Genomic DNA, 6,265 nt, shown 5'->3' on the forward strand with positions numbered 1-6,265 from the left:
TGAAATGAAAATTTGGAAAAAAACACTAGAACTACTTATAAATGATCTTCTAGGTTTTCCTAGCAACCCCATGATTCAAGAAGCTGTGGAATTATTCTCATTTTCCACAAGTGTGAAAGAGGCAGCGCAGCAGAAGAGCTCATTATATAGTAGGTGAATTATGTCTCAATAAAGCAGTTATAAAAAAACTGAAGGTCAGTGAAAGATGATTGGAGTATGATGTTCTTTATAGGGAAGACAAACACTCTTTTACAGGGCTGGCTAACATACACACACCCTCAGGATCCCACATGATTCATAGTCTTGTGCTAAAGAGGTCTAAAGCAGAGGCTCTTGGGATCCATGAATAGAGAGGGGTGGTTTACAAACTCACTGCAAAATTGTAGGCAAAAGAAATGTGTTTAGGGCCTCCCTGGTGGCCCAGGGGGTTAGGTGTCAGCACTGTGAAGCAATCTGCAGCCACTGCAGCATGAGTTCGATCCCCAGCCAGGGAGGCGACCCACGTGGTGAGGCAGACCTCTTCTGTCTCTCCTGCTTCTCTCCCCAGTAGTGTATTTCAGTACATCTGCCCATTCTGTTCCCCACTCTGTCTCTGGTGAATCCTCTCCTCCCTCTCCTGCACCTCTGGCCTGTACCCCAGTTTTTGTATGCATAAATAAATAAATTTTTTTAAAGAAATGTGATTAAAAAATGTTCATTTGAGGAGAGGAAGAAACCACAATTTGTTTCAGCTTATTAAAGATGTCTGTGATCCTCAAAGTTTAGTCCACGGAGGAATAATATATCAGGAATTAAGAAACTGAGTCCTAATCCTGCTTATTTTTTTTTAATACTTTTTTTTTTAAAGATTTTATTTATTTATTTATACAAGCACTGGGCACAGTCAGCAGCGCGGGAGGGTGAGAGAATTCACCAGAGCCAGAGCGGGGAGCAGAGCAGGCAGAAGAACCGAGGTACACTGCTGAGGGGAGGGGTGGGCGGCAGGAGAGGTCTGCGCGCCATGTGGGACCCTCCTCTGGTGGCCGGGGAGCAGCCGGGGATCAAACCGGCGCCACTGAGGCGAGGCTGCGGGCAGCTTCGCAACCCAGCGCTCAACCGCTGCGCCACCAGGGAGGCCCCTAATCCTGCTTATTTTTAACTAGCTGAGTGAATGTGGACAGGTCACTCCCTTTTTGCAGTGAATGTCACCCCAGTGTTCTTGGGAGCATTGGGAGCCATGAGTGGATACTATCTTGTGATTTATGATAAATACATATTTGGGCAGTCATGACTAAAATACATTTCTCATATATATTTGGCTTTCATCCACAATTCCTGACTCACAATTCTTAAGTGTTGAGATTAAAAAAGATGTCTTTTGCTATATGAATGAGGTGACTTTTGGAGGCATCTAAGAAAGGGAAATAGTTTCTAGGAGAACCAACAATGTGACTAGGGGATTGGAACTTCCAGTCTCCACCCCTGACCTCTAAGAAGGTGAGAGGGGCTGCAGGAGCACCAATGGCCATGATTTAATCAGTTGTGCCTACGTAATTAAACTTTCATTAAATTCCAGAAGGACAGGGTTTGAGAAACTTCCAGAGTGGGGAAGCTTCCATGTGCAACCGTGTCGAACTCCAAGTTCCGTGAGAACATAAATGCCTTTGTTCGGGACCTGGCCCTATCTGTCTCTTCATTTGACTGTTGATTTGTTTCCTTACTATTCTTTGTAACAAATTGATGATCTAATGAGTAAATAATTTCCTGAGTTTTGTGAGTCATTATAGCAAATTAATCAAACTTGGACTTGCAACTGGCATCTGAAGTGGTGGGTGGTCTTGGGAGACCAAACCTTTTACTTGTGGACTCAGATGCTGTCTCCTACGGGGAAATCTCCATTCGCTTATATTGGAATTGGGCCCAGGAACGGAGGCGGTGGAGAACACCTGGGAGCTATTATTACTAATGATGCTTCCTATCTGTCCTATGTCTGGCTTCATTCCTGCTGAGCATTAAATATCTTCATTTAGTAGGAATGAGCTGCCAGGAACTAAGGGGCAGATGTCAGTAAGACCTTGCCCTCAAGCAGTTCCTACTCTGAAAAAGAAGTCTGGAAACCTTGCCCAGCCTCATCTATGTACACACCTTGCCTGACTCATTTGTGCTTGGCTCCCAAGCAGGCCAGCTCTTGTCTTTACTTTCTCCTCTTTGTAGTCTGGGTGTTATAGGACAGGGAGAGGGGCAGCCCAAACCCCGCAAACCTGCCTATTCTACATGGGTTCTGCCATCCGCCGCATCAACACAAAACATGAGACTTTAATGGGAAGGAACTTTAATAAAACTAGGAAACAATACAGGTAAGGCAAAGAGTCTAGTTTCTAAATGAAGCACCCAAAGTTACCCGTCCCCTCGTGGGTAAAAGTCCATCCAAATGGGATTGGCCCAGAACAAGGCCCCAAAGCCTGCTACAAGTCTAAAGCATCTTCCAGTGGGGACCCACAAAAAAGGGTCACAAACAACCGGACAAGCCCGGAAGGAAAAGAGCAAAATCAACATCAAGATAAAAGCTGCCATGGTCACCTCCCCACGGGTCTCACCCACATCTGTGTCACCCAGTCCACGACCAAAAGACAAGCACAGTTTCTTCACGTGTCTCTAGGCTCCATGCGCCTCCTCCAGGTCTCCTTCTGGCTCCATCCTGCTCCTTCCTCAGTCTCTTCTGCAGCTTCTCTTCTTCCTGCTCAGCTCCACCCTCCCTTGGGTGGGGCAGGGAACCTCCCCCTTTCCTGGGGACCACCCTGTTACATGGGGACTCACTGAGTCATCATGGATGGAGTCAGATTTAGGTTGATGGCCGCCCTAAGAGATTGAACCCACCCAAAGCACCAGTATTGAGAGTCACAAAGCCACCCCCTGAAACTTCCCAACTTTCTTCACTGGCAGCCTCGTTATCATCATTACTACCTCCATCATATCCCAAATCAACTCACTGCTATAACTAGGGCAGAAATCATTAGGTTAGTTTAGTCTCAAGGCACCTGAAACCCAGCCATTTAATCTACACAAGGAAATGCAGTGACTGGCAGTGCTGTCAGGCCTCTTATCCCCTGGTCCCTTTTCACCACGTTGTACAATTGCGTTGTGTTCATTTTCTATTGCTGCTATGACAAATCACTACAGATTAGTGGCTTAAAACAACACAATTAGCAAAAACAACAAGATACTACTACATGTCTATTGGAAGGACAGAAATCAAAACTGACAACTCCAAGTGCTGACAAGGATGTAGAAGAATAGGAATTCTTGTTCAGTGCTGATAGGAATACAAAATAATACAACCACTTTGGGAGACAGTTTGTCAGTATCTTAAAAAAGTACATGTACTCTTACACTACAACCCAGCAATCATGCTCCTTGGTATTTTTTCAAAGGAGTTTAAAACTTCTATCTACATTAAAGTCTGCACATAGATGTTTATAGCAACTTTATTCAGAATTGCCAAAACTTGGAAGCAACCAAGATGTCCTTCAGTAGGTGAATGGATAAACTGTGGTACTTCCAAAATAATGGAATATTATTCAGTACTAAATAGTAAATTAACTATCAAGTCATGAAAAAACATGGAGGAAACAAGTGTATGTTAATGTGAAAGAAGCCAATTTGAAACGATATACTCTGTAATTCTAACTCTATGACATTCTGGAAAAGACAAAACTGTGGAGACAGTAAAAAGATCAGCGCTTGCTAGGGCTTGGGTGGAGGGGGAGGGTTTGTGAATAGGAAAATCACAGAGGGTTTTTAGGGCAATGGTAATACTCTGGATGATATGGGTGCATGTTATTTTACATTTGTTAAAATCCATAGAACACACAACACAGAGAGTGAACTTTAAAATAACTCTGAACTTTGGATGATTATGATGTGTTGAATTAGATTCATTATTTGTATCAAATGCACCACTTGGTGGATGTTGATAACAGGGGTGACTATTCCTGTGTAAGTGCAGACTGTATATGAGAAATCTCTGTACCTTCCTCTCAATTTTGCTATGAACCTAAAACTATTCTTCTAAAAATGGTCTTAAAAAAAAAAAAACTGAAACAAAATGGAAGGGTATTACCTAACAGTTCTAGAGGTCACAACCTTATTGGACAGATAAGTTTTCTTGCCTTGCTAAGCTTCTGGAAGCTGTCTACATTCCTTTGTGGGCATTTTCCATCTTCAAAGCCAGTCATGGCTAGTTGAGTTTTCTCACAGGGCATTACTTTGAGCTTCTGCTTATCTCTTCTGCATTTAAGGACTTGAGATTACATTAGGCCCACCTGGATAATCTAGGCTAATCTCCCTATTTTAAAATGAGGTGACTAGCAACATTATTTCCACCAGCAAACTTAATTCCTCTTGCCATACGCCCTAAGGTAGTCACAGGTTTGGTGGATTAGGGTGTTAACATCTTTGTTGGGTTATTATTCTGCCTACCAAGGTCATGACCCTCTGCCCTGTGGTAGGAGATGGTGATCATGATCATAATATTACAATAGTGATCACAGTGCAGTTGAGCCTTACCTGAAGTTCCCTTGTCTAATTTTCAACTCTGTTTGAGCCTGAAGGAGAGCAAATAGGCCACCCTGGAATATGTCACTTTAGCATATTTATTATTTTTGATAGAAGTTATTTAAAAATTTCAGCTGGTGCAAGAAGGACGTTCTGATCCTCATTTGTGTCCCTGAAAGCAGGACATAAATATTATATGCGAAATGTTCTCTCCCTGTATGGGTGGGGATTGGGGAGTAGAGAAATACCCTTATCACTGGTAAGAGGGAAGTCAAGGCCAGGAAGACTATATACAACCTTGTTACTTTGTCTCTAACTTATTAGCCTAAGTACAATTTTTTTTTTTAAAGATTTATTTATTTCTACAAGCATTGGGTACAGTCAGAAGCCTGGGAGGGCGAGAGAGTTCACCAGAGCCAGAGCGGGGAACAGAACAGGCAGACTAAAGAAGAAATACATTGCTGAGAGGAGCAGCGGAAGTGGTAGGAGAGGACTGTCCGGCCATGTGGGACCCTCGCTGGCGGCCAGGGATCGAACCAGCGCTGCAGAGGCTGCGGGCAACTTCGCAGCCCAGTGTTCAACTGCTGCGCCACCAGGGGAGGCCCCCAAGTACAAATTTTGTCTTGTAAATTCTTCACAAATTTATTGTTTCTTTGTCTAAAAGACTGCCATCCATACAAATTTTGTTTTTCTCCTATTAATTTGTATTTGATTATAGTGGGTGCCTCAGTTAAGAACCTAGAAAGGTAAAGGGAAAATTATTTTTTCTTTCCTATAAGCCGCCTTAAGTCTTAAAATCGTGAGTCCCCACTTTTCCCAGACCTCCAGAACTATCCTTTAGTGTTTCTGGATGTATATCCACCTCGTGGTACCATGTCCTGTCACTCCATACTGCTCCTGGCTGCTGGATTCTTCTGGTTCCCCAGTTTTGTCCTCTACACACTGTGCATCCCCTAAAGGTGCTTTGTCCATCACTCCTGACTCAGGGCTGTCTGGAGAAACCCAGCTAAATCCACTAGGTCGAAGTGAGAAAGCTCTTGGAAGCTCCTAACAATACAGGCAAGGAGAATTTCACTGTACTTAGCACAGAGAGCTCCCAAATCCTCTGTCAAGATAGGCCTATAACTCAGGGTCTCCCTCCTTGGGCTCAGCCCAATCTACTTTTCTCTGAGACCCTAAGCCCTGCAGTGCTGCTTCGAGGACCCATCAAAGGGATGGAAATCCACAAGTAGTGGCTTTAATGTGCAGGTTAGCCTAGCCACTCACTTCAACCAGACCTTAGGGCCTTACCTTTGTATAACCAAACATTAAATTGTTTTCCCAAACAATACATAAATTCCTTGCCAAGAAGGATCCTCTCCCACTATTGGAATGTGGAGAGGCTGCTGCTTAAAAAATACAAGTCAAGGGCCTCCCCGGTGGCGCAGCGCTTGAGTGCTGGGTTGCGAAGCTGCCCGCAGCCTCTGCAGCACTGGGTTCTATCCCCGGCTGCTCCATGGCCACTGGAGGAGGGTCCTGCATGGCGCGCAGACCTCTCCTGCAGCCCGCTGCTCCCCTCAGCAGTGTACTTCGGTCCTTCTGTCTGCTCTTCTCACCCTTCCCTGCTTCTGATTATACCCAGTGCTTGTATAAATAAATAAATAAATCTTAAAAAAAAAAAATACAAGTCAAAAAAGTTCCCTTTATTTCCAGTTCCATTATTTATCAGAGAGGTAAAATGTGAGTATGTGTG

Source organism: Talpa occidentalis, unplaced genomic scaffold (genome assembly GCF_014898055.3).
Source record: "Talpa occidentalis isolate TD23 unplaced genomic scaffold, MPIMG_talOcc4v2.1 talOcc4.5, whole genome shotgun sequence".
Lineage (NCBI taxonomy): Eukaryota > Metazoa > Chordata > Mammalia > Eulipotyphla > Talpidae > Talpa > Talpa occidentalis.